At 40.5% G+C, this 25,254-nt stretch overlaps 1 protein-coding gene across 1 annotated transcript in view; it reads right to left on the bottom strand.

Moving 5' to 3' along the window:
- PRKAR1B (protein kinase cAMP-dependent type I regulatory subunit beta) overlaps positions 1-25,254 on the bottom strand; it is a 92,252-nt gene that overhangs the window by 51,256 nt on the left and 15,742 nt on the right. The gene's annotated exons all lie outside the window — the stretch shown is intronic.

Genomic DNA, 25,254 nt, shown 5'->3' with positions numbered 1-25,254 from the left:
AATAGCTGATAAAGGTTCTCTGGAATGAGTCAGAATGGTTTTTTAAAAGTGTGTAAAACTAGTGTTAAAGAGCTGATGAATAAAATTCACATCTAACGAAAAACCACATGTCCACAAGCACTTGCTTTTCTATTTGCATATCTATTATAGCTCACAGACATGTGCAAACTCATACACCCACACATTTTTCTTATGTTTTCCTTAAGTTCATCATTACTCCCCTTCATCTCTGATTCACAGCATTTCCGAGATAGAATCTTCTACAATAAAATGAACTGAAGATAAAATTTCCCCAGACAACAAATACTTCTTTTGTAGGAGTTCCTAGTGAACTATCACAATTGAGCAGTTTCATTTTTTACAGCTCCACTATAATTCAAAGAAGGAGAAAACAGAGATTGATTAGATCAGACGAAACATGCATGTTTTCTTAAGTGGTCTGTGTTTGCAGGGCTCGAAGGAAAAGGAGCTTTTTAAGCATGAAAAGCTTAAATCTGTAGATGCACAAACACAGACCTAATGGCACGCTTTCTTCATACCTATGGAAATAAATTCACATACTGTTACATTGCTTCATTCCATCTTTCCTATTGATTCTCTTTCTCAGTCTTCACCAACCACTGCAATGCACATCAAAGACATCTTGAAGAGCCCCAGCAATATCCCTGGCAGCAGCACCTGCTCCTTCCAACCTCCCAGCACCCTTTCCCCAGCAGTTCAGTGTGTTTTTAAAACAGCTTTTAAGGCAGACTCCCCAGCAGACTCTGCACTTACCTCTTTCTGCATTCTGCCACAAACATTACAAAAATCACGAGTGCCCAGTGTTCAATTCTGCAATGCAATGTTCACAGGCCTACTTTTATCTATCAGTGATAGCAGATCTGGAAATCTCAGCTATGCTGGGCTTTCATTAGCATAGCTGAGATGGGAGAGGGGGAAAAGCAGTATATGCCTTCCTGCATATCTGCAGTACATTTTTGAAATGCCTGGTTGAAAGGGAACATGAAGAATTCCCTGGGCAGGCTGGTGGGTCGGTATTAACCCAGACCTTTGTGGTCACTCTTAGTCCAAACCTTTAAACACCTTTGCTTGGCTCCACTAATTCTGTGTTTGCTTTCATGCTGGTATAGTTTTGAAGCAATTTCTCAGCAGAAAGAATTCTATTTTATGGCATTAAATAAACCAGGACAAACCCAACCCCAAAACAAATTGCAAAAATAAACGTGCAGGAGTACATTATCCCACGACTCACGCTGCCTCCTCCCAACTAAATAACCCTCCAGGTCTACAGATTTCTCTTTAATTTGACCTCTGGCATGACAAAAAGGAATTTTTTGCCCATTTACACAACTCCATGAATCAAAGGTTGACAACGGTGAGCAGCTCCTCAGTCTGATTTGGAGGCATGCACTGAAAACCAGCCCAGTGCTGTCCCTGCTCTGTCAGGTGTCCTGCACAACCCAGCCTCGCCGTGGCCTGTAGCACACACATCCCCCTCAAAGACTTGATGTATCAGCAGCTATAATTGCTCTGAATCTTGGATCCTGGATGTGTTTGCTGCTGTGAACTGCTTCAACACCAGCACCTTAAAATACTCTGTCTGTAAGCTGGTTTAGGTTAGGTTTAAAAAATCGTTTTAAAAAAAATAGATTTTGCTGTTTAAGGAACATACTTCTGCTGGTTTAAATAGATTTTTTCAATGTAGGGCAAGCAGGCTTTATCTCCGTTGATATGAAATTCCAAAATACAATAAAGAAATGAAGCAGAAATTTCTATACTAAAGCCCACTTAAAAATAAATCCAATTAAAGGGAATAAATAGGACAAGAGAACAACTAATTCCTTGTCTTTGCTTCTCTTCAAGAAATATTCATATAAATCCCTGGTCTGACATTTGTGCTGTTTCATGTGACAGGGATCAGAATTCTCCATAGCACAATATTTTTAAACCATTTACTGTAGCAGCACCTTTATAACGAAGAATAGAAACCACTCCACATGCACAGAACATTTTCTATAGGCTCACAAAGGGTTTAACCCTGCAAGCTTTTATCCATGTGAACAGTCAGCACTCTAAGTTGGAATAAAAGGAGTAATTTAATGAAAAGGGGGTGGTAGAATCAGGGATTTTGAGTGAGAATGTTCTGGGATGAGCATCTCTCTTATCTCTGTTGGTGAAGTGGTTTGTAATCACAAGTATTATATGTTTGCTTTGTGGTGCAGTAATAATAATAAGGAAAATCCTGAGCTTGGTGCCTGAATTAAGTAACTGCCCTGGAGCCTTCAGACTGCTTTATTTTAGAGAGAGGATTTCACAACTCATGGACCAAACCATAGCCTTCTTTACCTGTTCCAGTGGACAGAGGAGGTGGGAAGAGGTGTAAGCATATAGACTCCACTTTGAACCTCACTTTTAGGGGGAGGACATCAGGAGGGACCCCAGCCATGCCTGAATGGCTCGAGGTCATATTTATAGTTAATGTTCGTGCCTAAATATCCAGGCACGAAAGGGAAATGACTGCATGTGCTGAGGGACAAAGCCAGAAGAGATCAAGAGAGCAACACTCCCTTGGGACACTTCACTGTGAATCTAGACTGAGATGTTACCACACCAAACCAAATGCAATTAAAAAGGAAAACTTTAATAAGGACACTGCAGAGAAATTTCACTCCAGGAGGGTCAAAAGAGAGGGGAGGTGGAAGGCGGCAAAAAGTGCTTCTTAAATGGAGGAGATAAAGATGGCAGGAGATAAAAAGGTCAGACTAGGTGGTCTAAAGGTCCCTGTTAACCCTAAACTCAGTGACAGATACAGAAAAGCAAACACTTGATCCTAGAAAGATTTGCTCATACAAAGAATGTCGTGAAAAACTCCCAGAAAAGCAGCAGCAATCAAAGCAGTGCTTGGACCCTGGTAGTAGGTAAATACGTGATGAGGCACACAGATATCCACGGCTGCTATGGGCCACATCCCTCTCCACTGGAAACAGCAACTTGCGCTCACATTCCTGAGATTCTCCTCAAAAAAACACTCTCTGCAACACCTCAACAGGAATATCAGAGGTTATTACAAAAATCTTACAGGAATAAGCAACTGGAAAAACTAAACTACTGATGTGCTATAGGATTGGTAACTCTAAGCTGACTTTAAAAAATAGATAATACATGCTAAGGTCACTAAAATATTTATATTAATGATGGAGCTGAACACTAAGCAGATATTGACTTCTGTTAAGGTGAACCTCAAGATTTATTGGCTTAAGAGGTAAACATTGACTGAGATAAATCCAAGGTCAATATTTACTACAAAGGACAATAAATCTTGGTGGCCCATGAAACATGAAATAAATAAATACATATGTATATATACATTCATGGACACAAGCACATCTACAGATATTTACACAAATGACCATCAACTTCATCTTTGACAGCTTGTTCTCCTGATTATGCTAGAGAGAACCGATGAACAATTATGGAACAGTGCTAAGAGGCATCTATTTGTGTATGTTTGCACTGGTGATATCTTAGGGTGACATTTTTGCTTCTCCAGGTGACTCCTTTGCCCACTGAGCCAGGTGAAAGCTTTCTCAGTCACAAAGGGAAGTCAAACTAGCTGCTCTATTTCCACCATACAAGAACCCTTGCTTGTAACTCAAGAAGCAGAGTTACATGCAGCAAAGCAGTCTGAATAATTATCAAGCTCTGGACTTATCAGCCAGGAAGATTTCTGATGGAGTACTTCTGAATTCAACATACCTCCACCTAAGGTCAAGTTTCTTCCCACGCAGGACAAGCTCAGGAGGGGAACACGTGGATATTCTAGAAGTGTTTTAACAAGAGGCACTTTTACTGGAGTTGTGGTCGATTTTGTATTAGCTCAGAACAAAGATGTATCAATCAAACTGAGCAAAATAAATAAATAAGAGCATTGGATGACTTTCAGAGTTATAGGCTTTTTTCCTTGAACTAGAAAAGCAAATAAATTTAACAGGGGTGCTGACAAAAGTAGACCTTCTTCCTCCAAACATTATACAAGATCTAAGCCAAAAGGAAACAGATGACTTTGTGTGTTTGTAGGAAGTGATTAGAGAAGATAGAACTTAATTTATTAAGATGGGAGATGGTGATTCTTTTGTTGACTTTTCAGGTCAAGTGTTAAACCCTCCTGCAAATAAGGCAGTAGACACACTACAACTGAGCCTTAATGGGTCAGGGCATCGGGCTTTTTGATACTCAGGGTTTTTCTTGTTCTTTGAACAATTGTTTTGGAAGGCCAAGTGAGAGAAACCTGCAGTCCTTGCCTAGGCTCCCTGGTGGCCTCTTCTCTGGCCACTGCACCAGTCGGGGCAGCTGGAGGCTGGTCTGGACCAACCTACACCTGAAGTCCCAGTGCTGGACACTGCCCAAAGCCAACAGCAACAGCTTCCATGTGACTTCTGAAGGGATGACAGAGCAGGCTAAAAAGGAAAAAGGAAAAAAAGGAAATAAAGGAGAAAAGAACAAAATTTTTAAAAGGAAGAAAAGACAGAAGAAAGGATTTAAAAAGAAGTATTTCATTTATCTACCAGCCTGACAAGTCTCAGGGAGGAATGTGGTGCTGTGCAGGCAGTGCTGGCCACTGGATTTGCAGGAAGGAAGAGCAATTAGAAGCTCTGGGCAGGAAAAGGCCTGTTAGCACTCTTACCTTTAACTTCATCTTTAATCTCCTCCTATGCCTCCAACTTGTCACCACAGGCATTAATCACCTTGCAGGTCTTATAGGCAGCTCAGGCTCATTTATATTATTTGTTTTAATGGCCTCTCTCATGCCATCAGTTGGGCAGTGAGTGGATGGCTCTGCCCTTATTTCCTGCTGGCTGTTTTTGGTCCATCAAAGCCATGTGGTTTATTTTCACACAGGTTTCCTAAGGCTACAGCACAGCCAAAGGTTTCAGTGATCATATCACAGTTGACCTCTGCAGACAGTACTCCAACATAATCCATGAAATATTATTGCTCCAAATATTTTAGAAGCCTCTGAACTCTCATTAATACAAACACTTTGTATTTCACTGAATTTTATTAATGTTCTTAGTAATTCAAGGAAAGGTAGAATGGCTGCACTCTTAAGAAGGATTTATTTCTTAGTTTGAAAAGAAAGGAAAAGCCATTTTCAACTATAGCAAAATTGGAACATGAAAAATAATAAACTGACAAGCAAAAGACAAAATGTCTTTGTACTCTGTCTTCTAAATCCAGATGAAATCTCGGGCTAAGTGTTCTCTTGACAGACAGAACCACTGTATAAAACTTATAGCCAAGATTTTTAAAATTAGAAGCCAAAAATCCACATTTATGGGTATTCAGAAGAACTGATAATTTCAGAATAGTCCTGTTCAGGAAAAATACGATGCCAAAATAGGCTCAATTAGTTAGGCACAACCTTGAAATGTTCAGCAAAAGGACTCCTGTCTCCTTTGTGCAGAATCTGTGCCCAGAACAGAGAGATTTTGTTTCTTGCAAACTCTTTACCCCTCTGAGGATGCTCTAAAAGGGGCTTTCTTTGAATGGCAATAACAATTACAATATTCAGAATATTTACATTTAATGTCACTTTCTCTTTGAAGTGGTGCCAAAAAATTCCCTTAAAATTGAGTTCTAAAGTCTACTGTTAAGATCCAACTATGAATTCTTAATGTAATACCATATATTTTTATATGGTGAACTCATTTATATGCCAAAACATTTTATATGGTAATTATTTCACAGCACGCAAAATTATGAGGAAATAATGAGGGAAGTTTTGGAAGAGATTTTAAGAGAAGTAGTGACTCAGTGACCTGCTGGGGGAAAAAATGGAAAAGCATAGACCACTTTCAGTTTCATTTGTTTTAATTAGAAATAGAGATTTCTAAAAAATACTCTGTATTCCACTAGGATTTTGAGGGGGAGACAGCCTAGTTGTTAATTTTTATGCAGTTGAGAACTAAATTTGTCAGACATCCCACAATCTGCAACTCTCATCATGAAAGGCACAGGAAGGTCTATTTCTCCTGATGTGAAATCAGGATTGCAGCACAAATGTCTGACCCTTTTTCAATCAGCTCAGAAAAGACTGCATTAAAAGGGACCCTGTCCATCACCTTTGATGTCCGTACATTGATGTCATCTCAAGGTAACCTAGGCAGCTGTAGATTCATCATTAGTCCAACCTCATGCAAGGTTTGAAAACAAATTTTTAAGTCAGGAATAATGAAAGTCAGAGAGGTAATTGGAAAATGAGGCACACTGGAATATCTGCTTTCTCCCTTTATTTGGTAATTGATATTCTACAGAAAATCAATCAATCAATCAATTCTTTATGGAAGCAGGTTCAGTACTAAGAGGCAAGCTGCTGGTTAAAATGGGAAAGCTGATTAGGAAGAAGAACTATAATGTGTTTAAGGCAATAATTTAAGGTAGATTAACAACAGTTGATATTGGAAGTGGAAGAAAAAACCTGGAGGTCATTTTGTTAAGGATATTTCAAGGCCCAGTCCTGACAGGTGGAGATGCTGTGTTTGGATGGATTGCACAGAGGATGCTTTTGATGGCTGAAGCAATAAAGTTGGAATGAAATTCAGTAATCTAACATGAAAGGCCATGCGTGTTGGAGTTACAGTAACAATTTCTACTTTAATCTGAATTCATTAAACCACTGGGTAACTGCAAGCCACACTTTTTTACCCTTGGCTGTGATGAAGGCAAGCCCACCCTACATCAGTACAAACTGGGTCACTTTCAAGTGAGCAAGGAAGTGTTAATGCCTTTGGAAAAAGCACCTCTGTAAATGATCCCACTTCAATACTGGGCACAATTCTCATCATCCACGTGCAAAAGAAACAGAGAAACAAGATGCATTTGATGCAAAACTATGCAGAAAAAGGTATTCTGGGGTGATAAGGGTAAAGAAGAGTCTATCTTTTACAAAAGATGAAAAGAGAATGAATCGGATGAATGCAGTAAAATAAGTAAAGAACAGATATAATTTTAATTTATAACTATATAGGGATAAAAGGCAAGGGTTAGGCTGAACAACAGAGTTGAAAAGGAGGTACTTTAACTGATGGACAACGAAGCCATGAGAAATCAACACATATAAACATTTAGGCTGGAAGTGAGATGCTCTCTTGCCATGGGAGAAGTAGTGTGCAGCAGCTTTCCAACAACTGTAGCCCAATAAACTGGAGAAAACAAAACCATCTTCATTTAGGCTATATGAGGGATCTTATGACTGGGTTTTTATACAGTTGTCAGATGGCTGAACTCAGCGACTCGAGAGAACCCTTTCAGACTGTATTTCCAAGGACAAGCAAAAAGATGTTTCCTAGCAGGGCAAGGAAGAGTAAAACAAGTGCAGGATCACTGTCGGAGAAAACACACTGATTCCTGACAGCCTATTCCTGCAACCGAGACAAAATAGCTGGGAACCTCATCAGATTCGTTCCTCTCAACTTTTTAAAAGATGAGAGGCAGTGCCAAACACTCAAAACAATAACGTCTTGCCTTTATAAACAACCTTTAGTATCACTGGATATAAACCAGAGCCTTGGACATCTGCTGTGCATGCCTATTGGATTGGCACCAGTGCTCTCCCCCTGGCTCGCACGGAAGGTGACGGGGTCAGGAATGAGACATCTCGTTCTCCAAAAACAATCTCCCAGTTCTGCCACTGGTGGCTTTCAGAATCCACCTCCTGTACAGCCTGTCTAAATCTGCCTTCTTTTGGAGTTTTTCAGGCATCCTCTAGATTGCAGTTAGAGCCGCAGGATTCAATAGTGCATGTGCTGAGCAGAATGAGGGACTCTCAGGAGCTGCGTGGAGTTCAGGCTCTTGGCACAGCCATGGGCAGTGCTCTGCATCCTGGTACATGCTGGGAACAGATTGTCTGAGTCTGCTGCAAGAATTTCATTGTTAAAGATGTAGCTTGGGACTGCCTTTCTTGCTGCTCCCCCAAACATCCTTCTTCAGCCTTTAATCTCTCTGCTAATAAATGTTATTTTTACACTGCTCTAACCCTCTCTATATTTTGCACATTCCAACAGAGATACAGACAATCTATCCAGACAAACATGCTGGATAGACAGGGGATGACTGGAAAAGATCAATACCAGTGGGAGAGCAAGGAAAAAAGGTGTCGCCCCCAAATAATGCTATCATTCCCATAACTTCTGAATTTTTCCCCTACTCTTCCACCCTTGCCAGGACACAACCCAAAGTGGCACAGCCCAGCATCATGCTGGATGAAAGGCAGAACAAACCAGTGCCATTTGCCACAAAGTGTTTCTTCAGCTTCAACTAATGGGATGATTAAACCAAAATAGAGCTGCAGATGAACACAGCAACTGGTAAAGGCACTGGGTGATTCAACCAAGCCCAGAGGGAAGGCAGATGTTTGGGTACTGGAATAAGCAGTGTGAGATCATTAACACCCAGCTGATGGATCACAAGAAAGGCAAAGGAAATCTCTGAGGTCTCCTGTTTCTTCCTTTCACCGGCCTTCGGCCGCGCAGAAATACGGGCATGTGTGAGGGAGTGTGAGCTATTTTAACAAAAACATTTCATCCATCCCTAAATATGGTCACAAGATTTTAGATACTTGGCTTACTCTTAAACAGTAAGATTCTGAATTATCTCCAACTGTGTAGGCTGTAAAAGAAAATGCATAAACCAGCAATCCTGCAAACTCCCTAGAAACGTATCCCCTGCCAGTTTTTTCTCTGTAGCTGTTATATTAATCAGTGTCTTAAGGAATTAGAATGCCCTGTGATTATATCTCTTTCAAACCTAATAAGCAATGCTTTGCAATTAACTTCAACTCACTCTTCTTAATGTCATTATCTATCATCTAGAGCTTTGAAACACACCAGAGAAAAATGCCAGAATTACGGCTCCATGTATTTGGGCTGCACTTTCCTTCCAGTGAGCAGCAAACATCAGTATTTCAGTGGCATCTTGGATACTGTCTTAAGATTTCTAACCCAAATGGAAAAAATGTGAAAAGATCAGCTGTTCTCAAAAATATTGCCAGAAAAACATATTCAGGGGATTTTTCCTGAATCAGAACGCAAATAATTTTCCAGAATCTGGCCCTGAACCAAAACTCAAGAGATCAGATCTCAGGCTTCAGTTTTATATCTTACCAGATAATCATATACAAGTTCATCTTTCAAAGCAACTGAGATGCACAAGTGTGTGTGTGTGAACGTACACACAGCAAGTGTGACACTGGGGTGTAGTCAATGGATTTTATTTCTGTACTTGTAAATTTATATAGTCTCACAGAAACACCTCTCCTCATCTGCCATATGAAAGTGTTATATATATGGCATGAACAGTGTAAGGTATTATCAACATAAATTTGGAATAGTCAAGTTATTTATAAACAGGCTTTGCAGTATCGGATTTTAATTGACAAATGTTGATAAAAATGGAATTTATATTTCCTTTCAAGACTCATGGACTAGAATTTTTTTTTCTCTCTGAAATTGAACAGATGCCAGAAATAAATCAGAAATTGCAAAGTGGAAGAGAGCTGTGAGGCAGCACGCCGAGGGCCGGGAGGAGAAAAAAAGTGGAAAATTACCAGAATGTAAACCCAATGGATTTAAGAGAAAAAGGCAGAGTAGCATCACCGTGAGTTCAGGGGGAAGAGAATAAAAGTTGACCAGAAATGATAATCAGTACTGTGAGTCAGGAACTAAGAGCATTGTCTGAGTTAAACCCTGAGTTTTCAACAAAAATAACTGCAGTATCCTACCAGCACTACATCTCCGAGTGCAATTAATGGATTTTTTCAAGCAACACACAGAGCAAACATGGGTGAGTCTTGCCTGATCTCTCATTTGCATTTCAGAAAATAAAAATGTTATAAAGTTGCTTTAATATATTATTTTTAATTTTGCTGATTTTTCATGCCTCTGTGACTGGAAAGCTGGGTCACTACCAACAGGCTGAATCTGGGAGCAATAAACTAAAGAACACCAAGAAAACTAAAAGGAAAGATGGAAATTCTCAAAAATAACCATTAGGAAAATTTCTGGGTTTAAAGTCATACATTTGCAATCTATGCAAGGTTGCATTGATGCAATATTATACTCCTTCATTTTAAATCAATAAAAATAAGGAAAGGAAAAAGAAGACTTCAGTAATGGGGAAACATTAATTCAATCACATTAGAAATCTACTTGACTTCATGTGAAACTTCTAGTAACCATGAAAGGCAGCCAAGTTTAAACAACTCCCAGAATTTGTAAAAACTAATTAGCAATTTTCTGATTTAGTTTCACAAAAGAGCTATCTAATAGCACAATTTAATTCTCTTCTACCAATATTTTCTGTTGTTTTGGTCCCAGTCAACAGCTCCTTTACTGCGGCTGCCAATTTAATATTGATTAATGCCCCTTCCTGTAGCAGTTCCCGGTGATGTCCATGGAGTTCCTCCAGTTTATAAAAGCTTGTTTGCAGAGATCAACTTTCAGGATCAGATACTCACTCTGTAATTTTATTCATCAGCCACAATAGCAAAGGATATCCAGAAAGTGTTCAACATAGACAATGGTTGCTTATCCTTCTTAATTAGAAGCCCAAAGCACAACAGGCAAAGAACACCTTTTAAGAGCCAACTAATATTAAAATAAATATGCTTCACAAAGCCTTCCAAGGTTTGCTTTTCGCTGTCATTCATCCTTTTTACTGCTCTAATGCATAGAGCTTCTATCAAGCTGCAGATCAGATCTTACAGCTGGATTCTCCTTTGCCCTGAGAGCTGAAATAGTTAGATGTCATTGACAAAAACTGATTTACATCCATAAGGATCTTCTGCTTCTGCCTAAATCTTCTATCCGACCCATTAGCAGCATTAACTGTGGATGTACATCTGAGGGACTGCTCAAGCTCTACAGTGCTTAAAACTACTCAGGCCTTAGAGAGGGAAGCACAGGGAGTCAGATTTATCTGGAGCCCCAGCAGGCAGTGACAGAGCCCTGCAGTGATGCTGTCCCGGGAGGAGCAGCCCCTCCATCCTTGCAGCCACAGTGGCACCCCCGAGCTCTCCTTTTGCCCCCCTCCCTGACAAGACACAGCCTGCAGCCTCAGCACTGAACCTCCTGTTTTCTCACCCAAAGGGCTGCAATTCTCTCCCTTACTTCACATTCCACACATTTTCACATGTGTAAAGGGAAAGCAGCTGTGCTGTATTTTTAGCTTAACTAGTTGAAAGGAAAAGCAAGGGAAGCTAAAATCAGAAGTATTATTTTGCACTATTGAGCGTATTAATGACGCCTTTCCAACCTCATCAACATTCCCATCGACACTAACATGTTAATTTATATTCTTCATATAGTACTAATTATGTGTACAGCAGCATGATAGCCTGTATGAGGAGCTATCTCACTATAAGAGATGAAAACATAATGTTCTGATTCTGACCTCGTGATGGGATACATAATTAATTACTCCAAAGAACACTGATTATAATAGGACTAAAATGTGGTTCTGAGAGATGCTCTGAATATCATGTAACTACAAAAGATGCTAAGTAGTTTTATTTAGAGGTGGTGCCAGTGATGCAAAGTTCATTTGAAAAGGCACAGGAGTAAGGCAGTCCTGACTATACAACCCTCCAGTACTGCAAGGAAAGGATGTTTTCCACTTGCAAAGACCTGTGAAGGAACACTACTGTGAGCACTACTACTGTTTTTTCCACCCTATTCTCCTTCAACTATACTTGTAGCTAAAGTACTTCTTATCTAATCAAATGCACAGATATGTCAACAAAAGCATTATGAAAATTACACACAATATAAGGAAATTATACAGGAATTCTTTTCTATGAGGGTTTTGAGGCCCTGGCACAGGTTGCCCAAAGAAGCTGTGGCTGCTCCATCTCCGGAAGTGTCCAAGGCCAGGTTGGATGGAGCTTGTAGCAACCTGGGATAGAGGAAGGTGCTCCTGACCATGGCAGGGGGTTTGGAACAAAATAGTATTTAAGGCCCCTTCCTGCCTAAGGTATTCTGCGAATCTATGATACACTTTTCATTTAGAAAAGATAAATAAAGATTTAAAAAACTGATTTACTGATTTTTCCTACTGAAACAGTAGGAAACAGGCTGAATTCCACACAATGTCTTGTACAGTCCAAATGTCTAGAAGTTCCAGCAATATTTCGCTAGGAGAAAAAAGGTGCACTCCACAGATGTGCATTAACTCCTTCAGCTCCAATGGTGGCCACCCACTGCAGGTACAGCAGGAGGAGTCTGTTCTCTGGGTGCCTACAGGCCTTTATAAAAGCATTTGTGGACAGAAGAGAGTGTAAAAAGGGTTTCTATGTCTTACTCCTTTAGCTTAAACTTTCAGAGCACATGGCAGTAATTTTGCAGCTGTGTTAGAGACAGCTCAGAAAGCAGCAGGGATGCCCAGCTTTGGGCAGCTCACACACTGCAGTGCTGCTCTGACAAGAAATGGGTTTGGAATGGGGCATCTGGGTCTTCCTCTTTAGCTAGTGCACAAGCAGCCCTTCCTCTCTCACAAGACAGCCCTTCACAGAATGATTTACATCCACGCAGCATTTGGGGGAGTTTTAACATAATTACATATTTTGACAACTTTAAGCCTTGCCAGCTTGAAAATTCGGCCAAAGTGCTTTTAAGAAGTACTGCTGGTACATAATATATCATGGGGACTTAGCTGAGACAAAGCTTTCATTAATAGCACACTTAAGAAATTCTGTAAGATGGGTGCAGATTTAAAATATCTATTAGACTCCCCTATCATCTCACATGTGTAAATAACAGGAACAGCCACAGAGATTTTGAAGCAGTTCCAGGATTAAAGCAGATCAGCATCAAGGCCACAGAAGATTTCTCAGCCACAAAACTACACATCTACAAGGACCTTCAAAGTCAGTTGTAACACACTGTAGGAACCAGCAGGTAGAAGAGCTGAGACAAAATGCAATAAGAAAAGTGTAAAAGAGGCAACACTTTTCTTGTGATAGTCTTGCTTTATACAAATCCCTGACCTGCTAAAGTAGAATTGCTTACACACTAAAGTATAGGGCTTCATTTTCTCACACACAATAAAAAATTCAACTAATTTGTGTACTTGTGGTAATCTCAATTTTAGCCTCCAGGGGTTAGGGTTGGGAAGTATGCTTTTCACTGCTTCTATTTCCTTTGTTTGCTCATACCTCTCCTTTTTAATAACCTTGATCACAGTGACCCCAGGTGGCAGAGACAACCACGGCTGCTCTCAGAAGCTGAGCCAGACCTTCATATTTAATCATGATGCTGAGATGTCCCTGTGCTGAGAAGTCCCAGAGTCCCCAGAATCAGTGCAGGACAGCTCAGATGCTGCCATGGCACTGGAGAGAGCTCACACAAGTCCCTATGGGACAGAGCAGTCAAAGGTTTTCATCTCAGAACCTCCACTCCTCATTTATTCATGGAGGTCTCCCTAATAAGTCTTTAACTTTGCCTGAGCCCAGCAGCACAAACTCCTGTATCTGGGCTAATTCAGGTTGCTGAGAGGCCCAGTGAGGGACCTGGCACTGCCAGGCAGTTGCTTTGCCCCAGCTCATAGTTCTGTATTACCAGCTTACTCCACAAACATGCACAAGGCTGCTTATCAAAACAAGACATAGACCTAGATATGACAAAAAACATTATCTTCCAACGCCTTGATTTTAATAGAACTTAAGCACCTTAATGCCTTTCTCCAAGCCTCATGCATCCCACTTTGCTGCTCCAGCTGCCTCAACAGCTCACTGGTTTTTCTTTTTACTGCCTGGAAAAATGTCAGCTGCGGGAAGTTTGCATTTTGTGACCCATCATGTAGGACAGCACATATAAAAGCATTAGCAATGCAATATACAAAATTAACAGTGAGCAGACAACTTCCAGTAGCTTTTCCATCTTTAAAAACCTGTGTTATTTCCCAGTAGAAGGGATCAGTGAGTCTTCTCAGTTCTGGTGAGATCCACACCAAAGCCAGAGCATTGGTACGGCTTTGTTCAGAGCCTGCACTATAGAAGAGGAGAGTGTGCTTTAGAGTTGATGCAAACAAATTAAGTACAGAGGAAAACTTTTCAAGCTGCTCACCAAAAGACTTACCAGAGCAAAATGTCCAACTATTTATTACATGGTACTTGAATTTTGTATCAATTAGCCATTGTGTACAATGCTAACTTTAACCTTGCATGTGTGAATTTTAATCTTGAGCCAAACCAGCTCTGAGGGAAGGAAGGACAGGGCACAGCAATACCTTTCCCATGAGGTTGCTCAATGATTGCTGCTGAAGAGCTCCCTAATGGCAATGAAACTGTCCTGCCATTGCCAGAGGGTGTCACTACAAAGCAACCAAACAAATCAAACACGAACAGGAAATGTGGAGAAACCTATCAGAAATAAGCTCTGTGTAACCTTCACGTGAATTGTTCATCAGCTCGCCCATGGGCTGTCAGTACATGGTTCTGGAGTCTGAGTACAACATTACTCTGTATTTTCTCTTTTTTTCCTGTATCTCTGGTGCTCTAATCTGATTTCTAACACTAAGACTTGGAAGGAAGAAAGGAACTACCCATCAGTATTGTTTGCAGAATCTCTGTTTTTCCCACATAATTTCATCTTGTTTTCCATGAAAGCATCCTCTGAAAATTAAACTATTCTAAAAGCACGTACTTCACAGACACAGTAACTGTAATTGTAAGGTAACTGTTTTCACAGCAAATTGCTGCAAAAGAAATTTCAATCTTCTGACATAATGACACATAGCTCAGCTAATTAAAAAGAGCCAAAATGAGCATGTTAAAGTGATCCTGAGTGCTTGGATAAAATCCTAAACCAGAAGAGGAGGGAAGCCAAGGAGCCAAAGAGCACAGTAAATTGAAGCACTCAGAAGGCTGTGAAAAAACCCTGCAATACAAGGAAGATTCCAAGGTGCACCAAATTAGTAGGTTTATTATCTTTGTAGTCTAAATGCAACCTACTTATTACTAGCAGATGGCAGGAGGCACATGACCATGAGCCTATGTTAATATGGTATGTGATGGCCAAGAAACCTGATAGATGCTGGAATGTATGAACAGCTCAACCAGGGTGTGTGTGCAGGAGATCAGGCACTGCAGAGGTAGCTACTCTGAATGTGACTGTCAGTGTCAGAGGGTGGGGTGGCTGTGAAAAACAGAGCTTTAAGTCCCAGAATTCACAACACACTGCTGGAGTAACTGAGCAGCTTCATTTCAACTATATTTTGGTACCAGGGTAAACTGACTGGTGCTGCTGAGGGTAGTTTTGATTAGGAAGGGCTGCTCCTGTAAAGTGTTCCAGAGCTCTTGTCAACCTGTCAAGGAATCAAACCTTGTGCTCTAATAATAGAAAAATAATTTAATATTCTTGGAAATAGCTTCTAGTCAAAGCACAGGATTTAATAAATAAGAGAAGAAACATGACACATTTTATGCCATTAAAGAACAGTAGGTAAACTTGGATCTGAAACACAGATTTTCCCTATTTTAAACCAAGTTTCTAAAAGCAAAGGAAAATCTGCATGGATGTTGTAACCACATTGCAGAAAGCAGCTGCATGAGGAACATGGGTCAACTGTAGTGATTAAACTGTCAGGACTTGAAATCAGGGCACTGCTACAATATTTTAATATAGCAAATCCAGTCTATCGTGGTAAAGGTTCCGATGGCTGTTCTGGGAATTATTAGGATGTCAAAAGGCCAAAGTCTATTTCTGGATACTGAAAAGTAATTCCCATTCATCACCTCATACAATAATGATGTGCCTCCGTTAGGGAAAAGAAGAGCAAGCAATTCAAAGGTAGCAGCAAAGTCTCCTTAAAAATATTTGCAACAATAAATAATACAAGAAGAAATTAAATTCAGAATATATGCAAATCTGTTGTTTTGTTTCCCTTTATTCTCCCTGACTTTCACGACAAATAGATCTCTCAGACTATTAGATATGAAAAATACAAAGATGTGGGAAACAGAGCTGGAACTTGGCTTAATGACAGCAGACTTGGTCTTTCATTGCAAATGCAGAGAGGGATGTCAGGAGCTCTAGCCTTTATGGGGACCTTGTAGTAACTGTAAATATATAACAAGCTATCAGGACAGAAAAGTGTTTTCCTATTGATTAGAATCAAAGCTCTAGACTGAGCAGTTTATTCTGCTCACCTCAATTATCACATCTGGAAAATTATTCAATTTGTGTCTCAGCTTTTGTTCTAGGACACTCATTCACATGAGCAAAGAACTTTGAAATCCTCTGAGGTCATGGTACAAATCTACTTTGTTCATATGTTCATATGTTCATATGTTCATATTCTACTGCTTCGTATTCTACTTTGTTCATATTCTACTTTGTTCTACTTTTTTATATCCACATACAGAATAAACTAAGCTTCATCCTGCAAACAGTGATGATAATTGCCAATCTTTTAGTTACTCAGATAGTGCAGGATCAGGACTTAACAGTATAGGACGCATGGAAATAGGTTAGATGTGATCAGAAAAGAGTTTTTGTAAGAAGCCAAGCTGGGAAATACTGAAGAAAATGGCTTAGGAAGAATCTTGAGCCAGTAGGACTGCTTGGGCAAGAAAACAGTGTTCAGTGCTGAGATGTTCAGTGCTGAGCCACTTGTGCTCAGTGTTGAGCACTGGACTCCTGCTCTGGGCAGAGCTCCTCACCAGGAGAGCTCTGGCTACCACTCACTGGGTGCTTCACCCTCTCCATCAGCAGCCAGAGGAGCCGTGCTGTGCACAGCTCCCCTGACACCATCTAACACCAGCTACTAAACCTCAGAGGCTCTTAAACAAAACCCCATCTTTTGTAACTGAGCTGAAACAATAACCTAAAAGGAGTCCCAGTATGTGCCTGTTTCAGACATCCAAAAATCAGTCGGGCTCCAAGTTGTAAGAGCTTGGCTTTCAGGAGGACCGATGTCATACAAGTGTTTTGTTAACAAGAGATGGCTGCTGACTCTTCATTAAGTGAAATAAATTTTCATGTCATCACATTTTGCCATCTTTGAAAAAAAAAAAAAATCCTCACAATATTCTGAGAACATACTGCGAGGACCAGCAAGAGCAGAGAGCCAAGTTTGATCTGAAGGTTTCAAGTAATGGAAAAATCTGCCACATCCCAAGCTAATTTAAATTATGGATCAGTTCCCTGTTTGCTCTAAAAAGAAAAACTAAACTTTTCCAGTCTGAATGTGCCTAACTTCAGCCACCAGGTTTTGGATCTCATGTAGATCAAACGTGTGTTTTAAAGAGATTGTTGCTATCACTTACCTTTCCCTCCCAGATATGATAAATTCACCTTCATTCTGCTTAAATTAACTAAACACATTCTCCACATACAAAACAGGGAAGATGCTGAGTGCCTTAAAATAGTGTCTGATGCTGGTTTTTTTGGATATGCACTATTATATTTTTGTTTCAACGCATCACACAGAGACATTATACTTTTCTAATGCAAATTTCAGCTGTCAACAAGCATATCTTTGGATGATTTATAAATCAGAACTTGAATAAATAAAAAACAGACAAAATATCTACAAAGAAAGTGATCATTTGGGGGATCTTGTTTTGTTTTGTTTTTTAATTTCTGAAAGCAAAAAAGCAAATTGGAAAACCCAATTTCTTTTCCTGCTTTAAAAAAAAAAAATAGAAAAGGAGAGAGAAAAGGAATCTGGTGGTGCCAAAGGGTTAAAGTATCCTGTTTCAGGCATTCTGAATATCTGAATTTAGCAGCTGACAGTGCATGGCGTGTCAGTCTCTTACAGCTGTTCCAGTTGATTCAAAGACCATCTTTGTTTCTCAAAATCTTAGCAACTGTTACTTTTTTCCGAAGACAATGATAGACCAGCTGTTACCTCACAAGACGCAATGTACTTCAGGTCAAAGTCTTTAGTAAGGAGCTTGTAAAACAAGAACTAAATCATTGTTTGGGTTTGTCAGGGGGTTTTTCATTAAAAGAGAGTTAGCAGCCTAACAGTCAAATAACTTACACTTGGTATTCCCATTAAGTGCACCGGAACGACCGAGAAATTTCACCTGGTTGTTGAGCTGAATTCTCTCTTTCTATACAGAAGAAAAATCTCACTACTAAATCTTGTAGTTTTATAGGATATTTTTTTGTTTGAAGGGCAGTTTCTGCCTTTCCAAACACGCTGTTACTAGACAGATGTCACCTCATCATGGAAATGCACAGGCCTAACCATTCAGAATGTAAGGTGGGGATTTTCAAGAGTACCTAATAGGAGTTAAACATTCACTTCCCACTGTATCAGTCAGTGGGAATATCCAGTTCTTTTAAGCTGTTTGAACATCTTGCTCTAAATGCATAAGGAAGCAACTGAATCACAGAGTTTATCCTCCAGCACCAGCCACACCCCCCTTGAAGACACCAGGCTTTCAGAGCCATGCAAGTTTGGAGAATCAGTCACCTCACCAAGACTCAGGAGAGAGCAGTAACTGTTAACAGGTTACCAGCAACCCTTCCAGAGGGGGGAGAGAAAGGAAGCAGCATTTTAAAGAGCTTTAGTTGAAATAAACCCCTGCTCATCCCTGCACAAAGACAAATTACTGCTTCCAGCTGCTCTGATGCAGAAGACAAAGACTTGCTGAGAAGAGCAGACGTTCTTTTATTCAACCTTTGTGTTTAATTCTGGAAAGCCTTAGCATTGAGTAACTTATTTGCAGAGCCACTGCCAGCTAACTGTTGTGTAAAGAAGCACACAAAGGCATGGTCATACATATTGCAGTGGTAGAAAAATTTTACAAGGCCTGTTAAATTCAGCAGTAGTCATCATTTTTCTGTTTTATATAGAGAGAGATAAGTTTAGACTCAAGATTGTTTCACGAGCATGCATGAATACTATTTGCCTCAGGCTGTTTTTTCTAGATCTAAAACGGATTTATGTAAATAACTTCTCTGCTTTAAGTCTTTTTCAGAATGGGTGACATACTGCCCATATGTAAACCAGTCCTTTATGCAGAATTAAAAATAACCACCATTAGGCATGGCGCCGCCAGTATTTGTGATGAAGAATATAAACTGTCTAACAAAACTCTGAGGCTGAATCACAACCCCTAAAAAGCTACGAACTGACAGTATTTGTTTCTCGAGATAAAAATATCCATAAATACCAAATATGTGTGCTTTTAGTTTTGTTTAAGAGAATAGCTTACCTACCAGGCCAAACACTGACATTACAAAAAGTACAGTCTGCTGATGCTGTCAGGCTGTTGTAAGGGGATTGATACCAAAGCTGATACCATCTCCTGACGACTGCTGAGAGCACAACTTTGCATAACTAATTTAAAGACTGCTGCCTGCAGGCACCACAATGGTAATTAAAGACAATAATTCTTGGACAAATGAGAGGGATGTACTGGAAAATAAAGTCAGTGCTAAATTCACAGCTAATCCTTCAACGGAGAATTGGAACATTTATTTTCCAAGCAGCTGGGCAACTCTACCTAGTTTCATTTCCATCTCTGCTGCCAGATGATTCTTGTCTCCAAAACCTGTAATTTTTTGCAGTTTAAGTAGTATTCCTCATTGGCAAGCTCCAGTTCAGCAAGACTGAATGTGCTTCCATTTAAATACATAAATAGTTCCTTTGACATCAACAGCAAGTCAATGGAACAAATCACAGTTAAACAACACACTTTTAAACACCATGAGGAATCAAGGCCATAAACAAGGCACAAAAGGCATAAAGAAAAGCTGGATTGCCAGGCAGTTTACCTGGAAAATAGCTTGGTGTTAACCAAGGAAGAAAAGCTTTGTTTAGTGAGCCTTGGTAAATTTGAGTTTCCTCTTTTTGGTTGTTTACAACTAGAATTCACAGGACAGGCTAATCATCCGTACCACTGATGATCAGGAAAAATCTCCCACACAGTGAGGTTTTGCATCAGTTTCTTCAGTACCAAACCTGTTACATCTGCATAATATAACTTGTACATTCACACTTCCTCTGCCCCCAAGCCAGCACTGTCTGCTGACAATCTCCTGAGGTTCCAGCACAGGTGGAGCATTCACCCCTTTACAAATCCTCATCTGCACAACACTGGGATCATGCTGCATCTCCTCTCTTTTACTATACCCAAAAAAGGAGGGTGAAGGATCCCGTGGAACTCTGTGCAACTCTGGTCACCAAAAAAAATCCTAATGTAACCCCAGGAAGCCATGTTATGGATCAACAAAGACCTGCAGCCCCCACTGCCACACCTCATTGTGCAATTTCTCTCTCATCTCTTATTCTTTCTTTTCATCGCTCATCTTCCCAGTGACTTAGCTCAAAATCTTGGGCATTCTTAGCAAGGCTTATTAAAGAGGTATCCACACAACTATTTCCATACTCTGGCTTTGTCCAGTGACTAGTAAGGGAAATTAAGGTGGAGTTTTGCCACCATTTAGTTTGATTTGGGCCCCTGCTGATGCCATAAAGGGAGATCCTGCCCTTCCCCTTGATCCCCACTCCTTCCCTCCCCTGCTGACTGAAAATAACCCTGCAGAAAAGGATCACTTTCCAGAGAGCTGCTCTGGCTCACCTGGCCATAAGAGCAACATGCAACCAAGAGGAACATGCAACCAAGGCTTGGCCCCCACTGTTACTTCATCCTTTGGTACCAGCCCAGAATTCAGCCTAGATCAATGGTGAAACCATCCCCTGAGTTTTCTAGCTAAGATGGAATTCTTCCTGCACTCTTCTGCATACTGCACATGTGAAGCACAGGCAGAAGCTGAATCTGTGTTTGTTTTTTTAACAAAAGAGTTAAGGTACAAATGCGAGGAAAGCACAGAATGTGTAATGAATATGTCGTAGCTGTGGCATCCTGTTTCTAAAATATCTTGCTCCTGAATGGTGCCATCTTAGGTTTCTTCCACATAGATGAGGCTTTCCAGCTGGCCTGCAGCCAGTGCTTTAATAAAACATGGTATTATGCAGAAGTGAATAAAGCTTATGGCAAAAATAATGTCCTTGAAATTCACTAATCACCAGAAGTTTCAAGAAGATTTCAATATGAGATCAACAGGACAACAACTAAAATTCACTTGTTATCTATGGAAAGCCACTTTTCTCATGATAAATTATGCCTGTATTAAAAGAAACCCCAAGTCATTAGTGACCCACATGAAAAGTGTGTTTAATGAGTTTGAAGGCAATACCTTGCTGCAAAGGAGTTGCAAGCACTTCAAAACGCCTTAGGATGCAAAATTATTACAGATTGAAGACATAGTCTGAGAAAATAGATATACTTAAAGACACAACAGCCAAGAATATTAGGGGAGAGGTGACCAACAGGATAAATACATGGTGAAGATTCATGACCAAAGTAGCATTTTTCCAGGAAAGGAATCACTGATTACAGTGGTCGCATTCTAAAAAGGACTCAAAAATATCCCATTGCTGTGAAAATTTAAAGAAACAAACAAGACATGGAGCAACTGGGGAGAGGTGAGAACAACAAAAGCAGTAAGTAGGCTGAGGAACCTGGTCTGCAAAGTGCCAATGTTCATCTTTACATCTTGGTCCCAACAAGCACAGATATTAAATGTTCTTTATCCTCCCACCTTCACCATGCAGGGAACACACAAGAGTAAATGCAATACTGTGTACTGCTGAAATAAATAGTTCATTTTTTGGTACCTTTTTTGTGTCTTCATAAGAGCTCACTATTTTAGTAAAAGCATTAAATACCATTTTGTGCTTCTTGCTTTCAAAGCCATTTAACACCATTACACTGTTCAAGGAAACCAATTTATTAATAACGCAAGTAATAAAATACACAAAAGTGTATTTTGTATTTTCTAAAAGCTTTTGCAAGCCTTACAGCTGCCTGTACATTAGTAACAAACACTTCCAAAAATTACATTAGCTAAACATTGACCTACTCTCTTTACTCCTTGATGAACAAGTTTGACATAGCATTTACAGACAGATGTGGTGAACATTTAACCTTTCCTCTTCTTTATGTGGTCAGGAGGCCACCGAGCTCCTGCACAGGGACTGACAGATGTGGCTCATGACTCAGCAGAGCAGACTGGCACTGGTGATGTCCTGGAAGCAGGATTGACACTCCTCCTGCTCTCAGCCCTGCTCTCTCCCCTACTGGTTATTTCAGTTATATTTCCTTCTCCTCCTTGGCAATCATCAGCTCTGGGCCCAAGCTCTGTTCCCACAGCAGCTCACCTCTGAACTTCCTCACCGCCCCCCTCTCAGTGGCTGCCCCTGTCCAGTCGAGACACAACATGCTGTCAGTGAAATGATGAAAAGTTACTTTTTATTTTTATCCACAGAAGAAAAATGAACAATTTCTTCCTCTTGATTCCCCTTTATTATTCAACATCACAGAAGAGCCAAGTGGGTGTGCTTGTATTCCAGCATTACATGATGAGCAATGAAAAAATCTTCATAGCTACACTGCTGGGTTAGAAGAGATTAATCAGAAGAGGTTAGAAAAAGGTCACTCAGACTGGCCCCTAGTCACCAATTTTGACTTTATACACCATTTCACAACTAGGAGGCCTTAGAGGACATTAATCTGCTGGATATCCAAGAGCAGGAGAGGAAATCGAAGGCTGCCAAGGTACGGGTGTAATTCTATCTGTGCATAGAGAGAAATCCTTCAGTGGCTGCAGAGCCAGAGCAGCAGAGCAGCAGCCTCACCCATGTGCAAAACTCCCAGGCAGAACTCATCAAATGAAGGGGGGAAGTTGATGCAAACTCCAAATCACCTTCAGAATCTTGAGATTGCCTTAGAAGGGAATGGATCAGCAAGGAAATTCCCCTCAAGACAAACCATGCATTCCCAGTTATTCAAATCAGAACAGCAGCTCCTCACAGCTAAAACCACATTCCCACTTCAGGTAATGGGCATTTTGCCACTGGCTTTGAGAGAACCAGCACCTTACTCCAGATTTAATCAAGTCCCAGTAGAAAACGGTGGACTGCCACATCACATCTCAGAGCTGCACTGCTCTGTGCAATGTTAGCAACTCCTGAACATTTTGGCAAAAGTTGCTGATAACCAGCTCTGCTGCTTTTGGTACTGTTGCAGTTACATTTCCCTTTTATTGCACTTTTCAGTATAATTTTAGACCAGAGACTCTGTGTAGGACATAGATGGCAGCCCCGTTTGAAGCATGGCACAGGGAAAGATTTGATCTAAAATAAGACTTGAAGAAAAGTATTTCCCACACCAGTGCAAGAAGATACTTGTTTACCTTAACTTCAGCATGATTTCTCATGCAACCAACCCCTCATAGGGAATATCTGACACAGAAATTATTTGCTACACTCTAATAAGGGGTTAAGTTTCACAGCTGCAAAGCAGCAAGTGCAACACAAGTCAGAGCAGGCTAACACAAATATCTTTTGAAGAAAGAAAAAATGTAAGAGTCGTCCATTGCAAATGAGAAATTGATAGTCCATCCTTCCCGCATCTGAACACCTCCTACATTTTGGTCAAACATGAAATTAGATCAAACAATGATAATATCTTCAGTGTGGAAAGCACTGAGTAAAACAAACACAAGCCAATAAACACTACCACTGCAGCACAGAAAAGAAAATAACCTTACCGAGCTTTCCACCATTCCAAGAGCCCAAAAGAAGTAATTTACACTTATTTTACTGAACTACATATTTACATTAAGGAGATGCAGACTCGAAGTGATGGCAGTGGTATGCTCTGACTTGCTGACTTCTCCACACTTGACAAATGCAACCAGACAAGGGTAAGAGCATGATGTCAGTTTATTCCTTCATTTCAATCTTGTCTGCAGAGCAGAATATACATCCTTCTGTGAACTCCTTTTCTTTTCCCCATGTCAGCAATAGCCTGCTGTGCTCATCACGAGGCTCAAATGAGGCCTCTGGACACATCCCTGAGCAGGAAATTGTTCCACACCTGACCATGCTCCAGTGCACACCCCAGGAGCTCCTGAATCTTTTGACAGCAAAGGCAGAATACACCTGGCCAAGCAAAGAGCCCACAATGCACCTGCAGCACACACATGGGAGCCTGCAGGTCTCTTCACTCCTAACACATCTCCATGACAGGACAGAGGAAAATGGGATACAGGGAATGGATAGGAGAGACCATGATGAGGATGTGCAATCAGCACAGTGCAAGAAAAAGCACTTGTCCTTCAGATTTTGTCTCTCACCCTGTTCTGATAACATCTTACTGAAATGTCCTTTTTCCAGCCCTAAAAGCCTATCCTTTCAGTGCCTGTCACATCAGCATGCTGACAGCATAACCAGCATTTACAGCAGTTGTGTACAAGCATTCTCCTCTGTGGGTGAAAAAGCTAGAAGAAATGTGCAAAGTTCATCTTCTTCTAATTACTCCAGAAATCTGCATGCTAACATTCTATCATTAAGATTGCAAAGTAATTAAACTGTGTAAACATTTGCAAGAGGGAGCAAAATTTGCAATCCTGGAGTGTGTTTTGACTGCAAGCATTTGAGTAACCCCACTGAAGGACTGTGCTGGTGTTCTGCCAGAATTAAAACCATCAGTGTAGAGAAAGGTTTTGTCTTTTTTAACCATGGAAGCACAGAAAAGTGGGGTTGGTGAGGAGTTCCTGACCTCACTGAGCCTTATCTGCTGCGAGGCAGGACTGATGCTTGTGATTCCTGGCAGACCACAGTCTAATCTGTCCTTAATAGCCTCAAGTGGTGCAGACTCCACAACCTACCCAAGTAATCAGAGACCTCTTCTTGGATCTGTCTTGTCTCTCTCCCACTGTGCTTTAAATTTGTTGTGCTTTACCCTCTGGCCCACAAAGAAGTTTATCACTCATATAGCATTATTCACATGCAATTATAAGGTATTATTGCATCCCTCTGCCCCAAGTTTTACTCTGCAGGCCAAGCAATCCCATTTTCCCTCAGAAGTGATGTTATCTAGGTCTGTGATCATTCCCAACACTCCTCCATGAATTTCTTCCCCTTTTTCCTTGGAGTGCAGTGCCCAAACTGGACACTGTGTTCCAGCTGAAATCTTTCCAACACTGGGACATCTTGCATGTTCTGTATAGTTACCCCAGTAAAACATTAGATTTAAAAAAAAAAAATAAAGCTTGACAGTGATTATTATTCAGACCATGAGTCACAATTAAGTTCCACATAGTGTTTCAAGGAACTACCAAAACTGCAAAACTGTCCTATAGTCATAAAAGTGCCTCTCCTGACTAAGGAATACTT

The sequence above is a fragment of the Cinclus cinclus genome, chromosome 16, assembly GCF_963662255.1.
Source record: "Cinclus cinclus chromosome 16, bCinCin1.1, whole genome shotgun sequence".
NCBI lineage: Eukaryota > Metazoa > Chordata > Aves > Passeriformes > Cinclidae > Cinclus > Cinclus cinclus.
This window is presented reverse-complemented; position numbering and strand designations above follow the sequence as displayed.